General features: G+C 35.1%; 1 protein-coding gene across 1 annotated transcript in view; it reads right to left on the minus strand.

Moving 5' to 3' along the window:
* Window positions 1-11,479, minus strand: part of LINGO2 (leucine rich repeat and Ig domain containing 2) — a 348,198-nt gene extending 336,719 nt beyond the window's left edge. The window contains exons 1-2 of the mRNA XM_012558889.2: window positions 11,470-11,479; window positions 869-1,029 (exon numbers count right to left, since the gene is read on the minus strand). The gene's annotated coding sequence lies outside the window, so the exon portion shown is untranslated. The remainder of the gene's footprint in view (window positions 1-868; window positions 1,030-11,469) is intronic.
* Window positions 11,480-14,010: the final 2,531 nt, after the last annotated feature.

Below are 14,010 nucleotides of genomic sequence, written 5' to 3' on the forward strand. Positions count from 1 at the left end.
TATTTGAACCTAAAGAAAATCTTGCTTTGGGATGCATAAAATTCAAAGAGGTTGTACAAACTTTGATGGTCTTAAAGTTAGAGGACAAGAGTAACTTGTGGTATCCTCAGGTAATTGTCGATTACATGTTTAAATTATGCTGTAAAGGAAGAAAAGAGTTAAAAGAAAGACAAAAAGATATCATCAAAATAAGGGTAACAGTTGAGTGGAGTTTCCAGGATACAATAGAGAAAAGAAGTGGGGTGGAGGGGAGTGCTTTAATAAGACTATAATATTTTAAGTTTTCAAAGCTGTGATAATAACAGAGAATGTCATTGCATCAACATTTTAAATAATACTTAGGTGACCAAGATTTGGATGAAATACTTTTAAAGAAATAAAAGGCAGAAAAATGGTGTACTCTTCTGAGGTGCAGTAACCCTGAAGTGCATTTATAAGATCATATGCCATGAACTAATAATCACATTTCTGTATCTTGTAAAATATAAATACTTGAAGGCAACACTTTCCCTACTGCACCTTCAAAAGTACAACTGCTTACGCCATTATGGTTCAGATTAGCCTGCAGTTACTTTAAGAGTAAATCCCTATGGCTTGTATATTTTGGTGACAGCATTCAACCAGCATCTGTAGTATTCTTATGCCTGTTTTATGTGTCTTAAAATAGCTCCTCCCTCCTCTTGAGAAAAGGGACTCAATTACTACTACATGCATTCTCCCAAAGCCAAAGGAGCCTCATTCTTCAATAACCTCATCATTGGACTTAGAAAACAAATAGAAAAGCTATACATTATTCAATACATCTTGGCAGCACACTAAAGCCCTTAGAGAAAGTGATAAATGATCTGATGTCTCTCTCAAACCTTACCTGGTTACTCCTTTTAAAACTTCAACCCTTGCTGTCTACCATGCAAAGCTGTTGGCCACTGGGTGAAGTCCAAACTGGGTAGCTGATCATGATAATTCCAACATGTCACGGGCAGCAGCATCTCTCAGAGTTCCACAAGCTAACTACTGCTTGAAACAAACCTGCAACAAACAAGATATTCCTTCATTTTAACTGAAAAATAGTGAACCATGTCCTAGGTCCGGGAGGCATCACCACTTAATCAATAAGGGGATCATAAAGGAGTGTGTGAGGGGCTACAAATGCCTCTTAAGATGCTGATAAACATTAAGGCCGGAAGACAGAATCTGTTTGTGTGCTACAGAGGTGCTTTTGCAGAGTCTGTGCTGCTGTTCCTGTTGTTATTGATCTAGTTAAGCTGTCAGTATTAATAAATATTATTGATATTAAAACTCACCTGTTTATAGTAGGTCCCTACTCTCATCCTTCATGTAGGTGACCACTTGGAACACTTAGAGCGTATTTCTGACCCTACCCAGAATGTTCTCAGGGGATCTGAGCAAAGAGAAACAACAGGGCAAAGCCCATCAGCATCTAGAGAAAAATCAATACAGATTTTTTTCTAGATCAAGGACAGTTTCCTTCATGAGTTCTTGTACTCCAGTCAATGCCAGTATTCGTATTATTAAAAATTGGATCACCTCTATTGGACAATGTGTGAGAAAAACTTTGACGGACAAATGCAAGGCATTGTAAATTCAGCAGCTATCATTATCCACATTAAGGTTAAGATATAGGACAGTAACCGACATGAACACCTTGTAGCTAGATTCTGCATGTAAAGGGTTGACCAGAGCTTAAAAATGTAATTAGATAACTAATTTAGGGGCAATCTACCCTATACTTAATAGTTCAATTATTCATGTCCATATGAGTAAATAGGAGCCCTGGTGGCGTAGTGGTTAAGAGCTCAGCTACTAACCAAAAAGTTAGCAGTTCAAACCCACCAGGTGCTCCTTGGAAATCCTATGGGGCACCTCTATTCTGTCCTATAAGGTCGCTATGAGTCGGAATTGACTCGATGGCAAAGGGTTTTATATGAGTAAATATGGTGTTTAAATTTCATAAGTGTATTTGACTTCCATTCACAGAGAGAAACCTCAAGCATAATCAATAACTCTTCTTGCACTGCCATACAAATAATTCTGTTCAACAGAAATCTGACTTGTTTATTGATTTTCCCAGAGTAATCTTTAATGACTATTAGTTAGCCAGAATAACCATATTTAGTAATGCATATATAAAAGCAGGAGCCCTGGTGGTGCAGTGGTTAAGAGCTATGGCTGCTAACTAAAAGGTCTGCAGTTCAAATCCACCAGGTGCTCCTTAGAACCCCTATGGGACAGTTCTACTCTGTCCTATAGGGTCACTATGAGTCAGAAATGACTTGACAGGAACTGGTTGGTTTTTTTGTTTGTTTTATACAAAACAAATTTATTATTATTATTTTCTAAGTAGTGTACAGAAAGGGTTAAGAGGTTTTGCTAAACCTGTATGGGGCTTATGCAAGTGATTATGTGTTTATGCGAGGGATTTGGACACAGGTGCAAAAACTGATTTTAACAAGCCACAAAATGGTATATCCTCCCACACCTGTGATTAGAGCTTCAAATATTCCCAGAAGTCAATGTGTAGTCTTTGTTAAAAGGTATAACAGTGAGATGTCCTATTGTGCCATGTCATTAACAATGGTAAGATGGCACAGGGTTGAAGTCAAGCACATTTCTGAGACTAAAATGTAACATTTCAAAATAATTCCTTAACAAAGAGATATGTATACCCAGACACTAAATGACCATGTTGCAATTCAAAGTAGGAATACTATGTTGATGCTATTAGTGATACATATTAATACCCACACACATAGACACATGCATACACAGAGCTGAACTTTTCTAATCTGTTTATTCAAGCGCTGATATTTATTAACCTAATACCCAGTCAACTTCTACATGCAAACTCTATTATGCAAAAAAAAAAAAAAAAAAAAATGCTACTTCTCTTCTTTGAAGCTACTCTGAAAAATATCAAAACAATTCTCTTATAAAACAAATGTCTCCTTTCGTGAATAGTGATCCTTTTCTGGTCTCTTGGGGCCATACAGGATACTGGAAGAAGTCATATACCGGTAGACCTAATGACTGGGAATATTTTATCACATACTCTCTATAAGTGACAAAAAAAAAAAAAAAAAAAGGCTTTAAAGCGAAGAAGTTTTTAAAGGTACTTGTTTTGGAAGTACCTATCTGTTCCCTATGTGATTTCTCATACTTTAGTTCTACCATTTACTGTATAAGAGTGAAAATAAGTAAGTCAACATAGCTAATTGCTTTCTAAAATGACGTTATTTCATTATACAGACATATTATTTATCTCTTCTCAGTGGGGTAGTTTTTGTGTATTTTTTTTTTAATAGTGATGGTTTTACACTGATCATTCATCACTGATTTATTCATTCACCCACTTATTTATTCTACAAATTTTAATTGAGCATCTCAGTTGTGCCAGGCATGGGATTATGTGCTACAGATACTAAATAAAAAGACATATTCTCCCTACAAAAATAAAATAGATTATAATTTGCTTATTTTTATTTGTAATGGAGAAAGATAACAATATTATATCAGACTAAAATAATTAGCCTTATCTTATAACCTACCCGCTATATGGTCAGATCATGCAATTTTATGAAGTGTGCCAGTGAGTTCAGCATTGAAAATCAATGGCCAAGTTACAATTTAAAACGGACAAGTCACATAGTTGACAATGCATATGAGGCTTTTTTGTTTTGTTTTGTTTTTTAACTGATGTCATGGTTTTGTGTGACTTTAAAATCTTCCTTTGTATGCCCATTCAGCTGACTGAATCAAAATGGATCAGAAAATCCAAGCAATTCGGTTCTCAAAGTACATTAACATTTCTGGCATCCAAAGCAGAGTCCTAAGTGCCTCTTCATTGTATCAGGCATCACAATACAATCCTGCACGGTCTAAGTCCCCCGATGTTAACAGATGTTTTTCAAACAAAGAAACAAACAACAACAACAAAAACCATTGTCTTCTACAAGTTGCTTCACACAATTTCTGCATTTGCATTCTATTTATTTGCTCAAAGAGACTATATAAAATTAAATGCATATAGTCTTCCCAAAGAGAAATCTATGAGGTGTCATTAGAAGTACCCATTCCCTGACACTGAAGCCCTGGTGGCACAGTGGTTAAGTGCTTGGCTGCTAACCAAAAGGTCAGCAGTTCAAATCCATCAGCTCCTCATTGGTTTGAAACTTTATCCTACTATCAATTTCAAAATGATAATTTTTCACTCTCTTTTCTCTGAATATGTTATTGAATAAGAAAATAGTGAAAACAAAAGCAACAGATAGAGATTATTAAACAAACTCTAAGAAATTAAGTGATTTTCACTACAATCAATATGGTTTTCAAATGGTTTCTTTTTCTTCTATTTTTTCATCTCGTGATTTTTTTTTTGAGCCTCTACTTATTACTGGGGTAATAAGCAGATAATAATAATCTGAAAGCAAGCTGTCTTAGTTACCTAGTGCTGCTGTAACAGAAATATAACAAGTATGTGGCTTTAAAGAACAGAAATTTATTTTCTCTCAGTGAGTCTCAGTGAGGGAGGCAAGAAGTCTCAGTTTAGGGTGTGGCTCGGGGGGTGGTATCCTTCCTCGTCTATTTCAGCTTCTAGTAGCTGCCAGCAATCCTTGGTGTTCCTGGGCTTAGATGTGCATTTGTCTTTGTTGTCAGTCTTCCTCTTCCCACTGTGCATGTGCCTATGTCTATTCTGGTCTTTATATAACTCAGAAGTGATTAGGTTTAGGACCCACCTATACAGGAATAACCTTATTAACATAAAAAAAGAAAAATCTTTTTTCCAAATAGGATCACTTGGACAGGTTCAAGGGCCAGGAATTCAACACACTATTTTGGGGGGATATAACGCAATCCATAACACAAGCTATTATCTTCCAAAAATGTCATTCTTGCTTTTGAGAAATCTTTACCCTTCTAAAAATGATTTCTTAATGGGTACATTTTACTGTATGTAAATTATACTTCAATAACATTGATTTAAAATTTTTAAATGAATTTTTGAAAATGTCCAAAGAGGGTCCAGACAGGCATACAGAACCTACCAATAAAATAAAACAAAAGGAGACTAAAATAAAATTTGAAAAAAGCAGAAGAAATACAAACACACACAAACCCTTTTTTCTTGTTTCTAGCTCTGGCCTTAAGTGCTTTATGATTGAATTTTGGTCTTCTTCGTCTTTCCTTATGGACAAAACTACTACCTTTTTAGTTTACCTTATTGATTCAAAAAAAAAAAAAAGCCTTCCAAAGGATCCCCTCAGCACTTAGGCACTCATTTTATAGCCTATTGATTTGTGCTTGTTGATATGTTGCTTTTTAAAGGTTATCTCAGGGATGTGCTTCATCTTCCCTTTGATGTGTGTTGCATAGCCCTCTGGATAGCTGGCAGAACTAGAAGAGAGTTCAGCATTCTGTGAGCTTGGTGTACTTGTTAAATGACTGCTTGGTGCAGTTTTCAAGCTTTATGCCTAAGTCACTTAATGTCCCACACAAACATCAAAAATATAAATTTGTTTATAAAAATATGTAAATGAATAGGTAGGTAATCGATGATCAAAGTTATGTGGCTTTCTTCCTTAGACATTTCAAATTGTCCCTTCTTGGCGGTAATATTGGGAAAGAGAGGGTTACCATTTTTTACTCACGAATACATTGCTTCTGTCGTTGTTATTGTTAGTTGTCATCGTGTCAGCTCCAACTCATAGTGACCCTATGTATAATAGAACAAAATGTTGCCCAGTCCTGTGCCATCCTCACAATCATTGGCATGTTTGAGCCCATTGTTGCAGCTATTGTGTCAACTCATTTCATGGGGGTTTCCTTCTTTTTGACTAACCCTCTACTTTAGCAAACAGGATGTCCTTTTCCAGCGATTGGATATTGCTTCTAAATCCCCTTTATTTCTTTTTTTAGTCAGATGACGTGGTCACAGATCCTATCTTTCCCATTAGGCAAGGGTCATCAAAACAGCAACTAATACTTCTATGTGTCAGTTGTGATCGATTTTATATGTAGTTACTCCTTTAACTTCTCAAAAGCCACATGAAGTAAGTACTAAATAAAAACCATTTTATGTTGAAGAAAATAAGAATTAGAGAATTTAAGTTACATGCCAAAGATTATTGATCCTTTGAAATATGGAGTTGAGATTCTAACGCAGCTAACTGATAGTGCTGTACTGTCAATTAACTCCCAAGTTCTTATATAATGAATCTGAGAGAATCCCGCAATCTACAGATAAAAAAAAACAAAAACTGAGTCTTAGGGAAATAAAATGACTTACTAAAGGGCATTCAAATCACAGTAGTGTCTGGATGAGCACTTAAATCCGTGATGCTCCTTTCTTTCTAATACATTGTTCTCTTATCCAGCTTACTTGGGATACTGTCCAAACAACTTTATAGATTTCCAATTTGTTTGATTTTAAGGAACGATGTTTTGTCAGGTTTTATTTTAGAAAGAAGACATGAAAGCCAACAAACAAAATGACAGGATTTCTAAGTTCTCAATTTTCTTAATTTCTGAGTTTTTAATTTTCTGAAAGCAACAGATGACATCTTTCTCTTTCTCTCTTAGATCTTTAAAAAAATATAGACACAAGCAGAGGACTGTGTTGATAGTTTGTGACAAAGCCTATAATTAGATTAAAATAGAAATAGCACATTGGTGCCTTGCTGATCCCAGTTTGTATATTTAGCTACATTATTAGTAATTACAAGCTTGAAATAATTTCCAAGATATTCATTTGATATTATTTTCATTTAAGAAAACCAGCAGGAAATCCCTTAAGTAACATAAAACAAGATCTAGGGTAATTCCAGCAATATCTGAGAATCTAGTATCTGATACTCAAACACAAACAATTCTTTGTGTTTTTTTTTATCTTTGCTCAAGAAGGCTAATTCTGAATTTGATGTCAGCAGTTAGGCTTGTCTTTTGTGGACTGTGCTCCCTCTAACTATATAGCTGTTCCAACACTTCACTCTCGGTCAACCATTTTCTCTCTCTTATTTCTAATGTTTTCCATCCCCTAACCACTATATCCCACTTTATCCAAATGTATAGGACATAGCAATAAAATACAAAAGAAAGACAATGTAAAGGTTTCTATTTTTTTTGTTGTCCAGAAACCAACATACTCCTCTTCATATTAGCTTGTGATTTTTATTAGGGGGGTGAGATGAAAGTTAATCTTGGAGGAAAGGTAAGCACCTAGTCTCCTGATTTTCCTTTTTCCTGTACTTAGACCTTTTTTTATGAGTTCTGAATCTCCTTCTGCTAAATTCTTCTGCTTAAGAGAAGCAGAGTAATTTTCCAATGCTTATAACTGAAAACTCTGACAATACAGAAATTTGCTTTTAAAAATTGGTAGAAAATCTACTAGAACCCAGTTAAGAATCAGGTGACTAATCAGCTGACATATAGTTAATCAAAAAGAAGATTATCCTGGGTAGGCTTGATCTAATCAGGTGAACTTTTAAAAGAAAATGAAGGTTTAGCAAAGTGCCTTGCTGCTGGCCTTGACGACACAGCCTTCAGGCGTTTAACAGTGCAAGAAAATGAATTCTGCCAACATCCGTGTGAGCTTAGAAAATGACTCCGAAAATCAGATGAAATCTCAGTCATGCTGATGCTTTGACTTCAGATGTTTGAGACCCTGCTCTGTGCCTGGACTTCTGACCTATACAAACTATGAGATACTAAATAGGTGTTTACGTCACTAGATTTGCAGTGATTTGTTACACAGCAATAAAATATGATATTTGATTTTCAATGCTTCTATATTAAAAACAACAAAATACTGGTAAGAAAGATGAAAAAGAACCTAAATAAGTGAAAAGATATTCCATGTTTATGGATAGGAAGATTCAATACTGTTAAGATGTCCAGCATTTTTAAATGGATTTATAAATTCAAAACACTAAAATCGTAATCTTAGCAGACTTTTTATAAAAATAAAAATTGTCAAATTTATTCTAAAATCTATATGGAAATGTATAGGATCTAGAATAGCCAAAGCAATCTGGACAAAAAATAGAGAATTTGCACCACCTGACTTCAAGAGTTACTATAAATCTACAGTAGTTAAAACAGTGGATTACTGGCACAATGACAGACAAATAGATCAACTGAAAAGAATAGAAAATCCAGATATGTATTCAAACTTATATAGTTAATGAGTTTCAACAAGGCATGTGCAGTAAAAATACAAAACACAGACATGAGAGATACACATCACATCTGCTGGATACAACGAGGGCGGGAGGCAGTCGAAGGAAATCAGAAAGGACTACAAAGGAGATTTAGCATTATCTGTGAAGATTTATTTCTTATACAACAACAACAATAAAAACAAAAGCTCTGAAGCAAATATGACAGAATATCAACATTTTTTAAGCCTGGAGAGCGGTGGGTCCATACATGTTTCACCAGTCTGTAGGTTTTTATGTTCACTTGAACTATCACATTCAAAATATAATCTTCCCTTAGGAAAAACTACCTTCACATTTTGAGTTCACACAAATAACCTACATTACGATTTTTTATTTTACTTTTTGCATCTCTATACTTGACATCGGTCCTTACATCAGAGGAGAAATGTGATTTTTATATAGCTGATTATCAAAAAGAGATATCTTCTCTATGAAATTCTGAGTCTTAGCTGCATTTTTTATTCTTCTCAGAAGATCTGTATCCACATGTTCCCAACTGCTGATGGCTACGCCATGCAGTGGTGATTAATGTTCATTTCATGGGGAAAGATCAATCATCACATTTCTAAGCTCATCCAAATGGACATATCACTTCTTTGCTTCAGCCTTCACTTGGGAGCACATTTGGAGCTCCAGGTCTGTGTGAAGCAGGTATATTAGCGTTTGCATCTGAAGTGCTTTAGGGACTCTTCAAACTCAAATATAAAAACTGTGACTCACTAATCTCTAACTACAGACTGTCGGAGCATAAGAATTAAATGGGAGCAAAAGAAAACTTTTTAGGGTGATGGATATATTCATTATCTTGATTATGGTGGTGGTTTCATGGGTGTATACATGTGTTAAAACCTAACAAACCAAAAAATTCACTGCCGTTGAGTGGATTCCGACTCATAGCGACCCTGTAGGACAGAGTAAAACTGCCATATAGGGTTTCCAAGGCTGTAAATCTTTTAGGAAGCAGACTGCCACATCTTTCTCCCATGGAGCAGCTGGTGGGTTGCAACCACCAACTTTTTGGTTAGCAGCCGAGCGCTTAACCACTGTGCCAGTATAATTTAAATACGCGCAGCTTATTGTATGTCAGTTATACTTCAACAAATCTGATAAAAAATATATTTGATATAAGTATGAAGTTGCATCTGACAATCTCTTTGAAGATAAATCTCTTTGATCTGTAGTAATTAATAAAGAAAAATTGTCCCAAATCTGGACATGGACAGAAATTTCTTGGTCAGAGAAACTCACATTGTTTTATGAAGAAATTAACAATCCTTATAACATGTTTACAAAATTTCTAACAAACATTTATGATAACTAGGCCTCTTCTGAAGTTAAGTTGCCACTCATTGGCTGGTGGTCAGTGATCTTTAACTAGATATTAGTGATCTTTAACTAGATATTCTTTTTTCTTGTCTCCAGAGAGCAACGATTACCTAATCAATCTTTTTTCTTTAAAAATGTTTCTTATCAATAAAGAATATTTCAATTGGCCAGGTTAGCCCTCTCCCTTACAAACACTGAAATAAAACTTTGACATGGGGTCCTTAAACTTTTCCCTAAATTTTTAATTTTTAAATTGTGAATAATTTAAAGAAAAGAGGGAGAGAAGGGGTGGGGGAGGGGAGAGAAAGGATGATCCAAAGAAATGAGAAAATGATTAGCAGAAAGTAAATAATTGAGATTTTGAGGAGCAAAAAAAAGTGAAAGTTTTAAAAATTAAAGGCAGTGATTATTAGATTTTGCAATGAATGGTAAACTTATGGAGTAAGAGGATTATAGGGATAAACTAGTCCCTCAGTGGTGCAGATGGTTAATGCTTTCAGCTGCTAATTGAAAGTTTGGAGTTTCAAGTCTATCCTGAGAAGAACGTGAAGAAGAAAGGCCTGGTAATCTACTTCCAGAAAATCAGCAACGGAAAACTCTGTGGAGCACAGTTCTACTCTTGACACACATGATTCACCATGAGTCAGAATCGACTCCATGACAACTAAATTTGTATTTGCAGGGAAAAACTTATCAGCATGAATAGAGTACTATGTAGTATTATAATATTTTATTCTGATTAGGGGACTTCATCGTTCTTTTAAAATCATTAAGTTGGGTTCAAATCAGTACCGTTCCCATTTATCAAGAATACATTCTTGCCTTTACATGAGACAGAATACAATTACCAAAATTCTGAGAAACTTTTAATAGTTTTATTAGCATGTGCTAATGTGAAATAAACTCACTGGCAGCTTATTGCAGTTGCTTTTTCCATTTGAATAATCACTTACATTATTTTCAGCCCATAGGAGATTTCATAATGGAAGAAAATGCCATGTGCCTTTATACTTCATCAGAGCTCTGCTAAGTAAGGAAAAAGGAAAACCCAACCTTATTGCTTTCAATGACCCAAAGGGAGTCGTCTATTGTATTAAATGCCATAAAACAACAACAAACTGCAAAATATAAAGGATCTAAGGCATAGAATATATGCCACCTGAACTTGGCATGCAACTGATTAATAGTCCAGGTACCAATCAAAACAGCAACAGAGAATAATCCTGACACCTGCTCCAATGACTGATGAAGAAACTATGCTGAATGAAAGTTTAATCACTGATTTCCTATCTAACAGCCAGCTTCCTCATGAAACCACATAATTACAAGTGAGAGGATTCATATCCTTGGCTAATACGTAATTATATCTGGAAGCATAACTACTAAACTAGGAAATTGAATCATTTCAAGAGGATGCTGTTCACACACAAAATAGTCAGGAATATATTTAACAAAGGGGATTCTAGGCTCCTGTTTACACATTCAAAATCTTATGTACCATTTGGGAAAAACTGAAAAGGCTCAGAAAAATCATTTTAGCATGTTGTGGAAGAATAATTCAGTCAAAAGGACAGTATATGATATTTGGTGAAAAAAGGTGTTGCTAACCTTCCATTTGAAAGAGTTCGTTAAATTTTGGAAAAAGTTGATGATACCTATTTTTTTCTACATTGATTCAAATTCCTGAAGTTGCTTATGTAAAGATTAGAAGAAATTGAAATCTGTCAATCATTGTCATTACTGTCTATAAGACAGCCCATTCTTAGACTGTCAGGCAGAAAGGCCGGATGCTCTCAGAATCATTCTTAAACATATTCTATCTCAAATTCTATTTTGAAGAGAGTTGCTTCTTAAGTTCCTGCTTTTAAATGAAATCAGTGTCAAGTAATAAATTCTTTCTCTAATGTACATTGAAAGCTGGGAGAATGTAAGGAGTGTCAATGCCAATGATTAGTAACTAGAAGTCCTATCCATATCATCAGTCAGCTTGACGGTACTTTGCATGTGCGTGTGGATGGTTCTTGTCTGAAGAGGGCCTTTAAATGTGGACAGACAGATGCAGGAGCCAATACCATGAGAGCTTCAAACACTGTGACCAGTGAGAACTGATTTTTTATCTTGTTAAGTCCTATAATATGATTGTAGCATGGAATACTATACTTTAATGCAACTGGATCCATGTTTAGGGTGAGCAGAAAATCAAACAGTAAATCTGAAAATCTTCCAAATTGAAACTCGACACAAAGTTTTAGAAATCAGAGAATCACTGAATTTTTGCCTCTTGCTCTCTTCCCCTTCCTTTTACAAAAAAGTAATCGAGGAACTTCTGTGTCCAAGCCACTGAGTTTATTATTCAGATAAAGAAACTGACACCTAAAAAGATAAAATGGTTTGCCCAAAGCAGTTTTTCTCCAGTCCATTTTCCTTGACTATGTTATGTTGCATCATATTAACAATCTGAACTTATGAAACTCATTACAAAGCAATAGTGAAGACAAAAAATGGGAACAATATTATTAAAATAGAGTACTGAATGAAAATATAATACTCCCCAAATCATCAGTTGTTGAAACAATTCGAGATAGGTCAATGGAGAGACACACTGTTGATCTGACTTTTCATAGGACAAATAGCTACATTGTAAACTTGTTCCCTGTGCCATCCTCTTCATTGTGGAAAGCTTTCTAGCTGAATAGCCATATTTTTATAAAGGAATTTAACTATTTTTATTACACTTTAAAAAATTATATTTACATTGCCTAGATTTTAGTAAAAAGAAGTTAGGACGGCTAATTTAATAAGAGATACTTTACTGGTTTCGATGATCTCATCAATGTTTTCCAAGTGGATTGTGACACTCCTTATAGTGTACAAGACCACTCACTGGGGTTCAGCAAAAAAAAAAAAAAACTTCCCATATATATATATAAAAAATATATGTTATACATATATTATTTTATACTTCTCTAAGTTCTATTTTATGTGTATTTATTAAAGGAAAACAAACAAACATGTATACCAGCTTAAAAGTACAAAGTTCTCTGAATAGGCATAATAAAGGTGTGTGATTTGCAAATCTGTAGAGTAATTTATGGATTAAGGGGTTAGGCTTCCGGGCTAGAATGCCTGAATTTAAAGTGGTTCCATCACCCATGTATAATAACGTGACTACTGGCTAAGTTTCAAAACCTCTGTTTGCCACAAATTCTTCATCTATAAATACAGATGATAATAAGTAATAACATTACTTATTTACAGGATTGCCATAAACTTTAAATGATCAAATATATATACAGCATTTAGTACAGTGCTTGGAACATAATATGCGCTCAATAAACGTTAGTTACACTAGCAATTATTATTAAATATATATGTATACACACAAAAAAGAAGAAAGAAAAGACCAAAATGGATGTCAGAAGAGACTCTAAAACTTGCTCTTAAACATCAAGTAGCTTAAGTGAACAGAAGAAATGATGAAGTAAAAGAGTTGAACAGAAGATTCCAAAGGGCAGCATGGAAGCAGCAGTCAAGAGATCAAATGATGCATTGCATTGGGCAAATTTGCTGCAAAACACCTCCTTAAAGTGTTAAAAAGTAAAGATGTCACCTTGAAGACTAAGGTGCACATGACCCAAGCATGGTATTTTTATCTTATATATGTGCAAAAGCCGGACAATGAATAAGAAAGACAGAAGAAGAATTGACACCTTTGAATCATGGTGTTGGCGAAGAATATTGAATATACCACAGACTGCCAAAAGAATGAACAAAACTGTCTTGGAAGAAGTACAGTCAGAATGCTTCTTAGAAGCAAAGATGGCAAGACTACGTCTCACATACTTTGTACATATTATCAGGAGGGATCAGTCCCTGGAGAAGGACATCATGCTTGGTAAAGTAGAGGATCACTGAAAAAGAGGAAGACCCTCGATGAGACGGATTGACACAGTGGCTGTAACAATGGGCTCAAGCATAACAACGATTGTGGGGATGGCACAGGACCGGGATGTCTTTCGTTCTAGTGTACATAGGGTCACTATGAGTTGGAACCCACTCAAAGGCACCAAACAACAATGGCAACAACAACTCTATGTGCTGAGTACAATAATGACCTAAACAGATCAAGGAGACATTAAATAAATACAAAGTACAGTAGAACCTGAAAAAGATGGAACTTGTGTAATGTGGAAACTTGTCAGAGAAGGAAACTAAAATATTTTCCACTAATAGAGAGTGATAGAAAAGTGGTAGACTGCACCCTGCCAAAGGCAAAAAACTTACCACACCCAGAAAAACAAGGCAGTCCCATTGAGTTCTGGCTCTCACAGGTTTCATTGTATATGATTCCAAAATAAAGAAAGTGTAGAGGAAGGCATGTCATTTAAATTGAGAAGCCAAAGAAGGCCTTCCAGATAAATATTTAAGCTGACACCTGAGTGACAAGAAC

This window comes from Trichechus manatus, unplaced genomic scaffold, assembly GCF_000243295.1.
Source record: "Trichechus manatus latirostris isolate Lorelei unplaced genomic scaffold, TriManLat1.0 scaffold00192, whole genome shotgun sequence".
Lineage (NCBI taxonomy): Eukaryota > Metazoa > Chordata > Mammalia > Sirenia > Trichechidae > Trichechus > Trichechus manatus.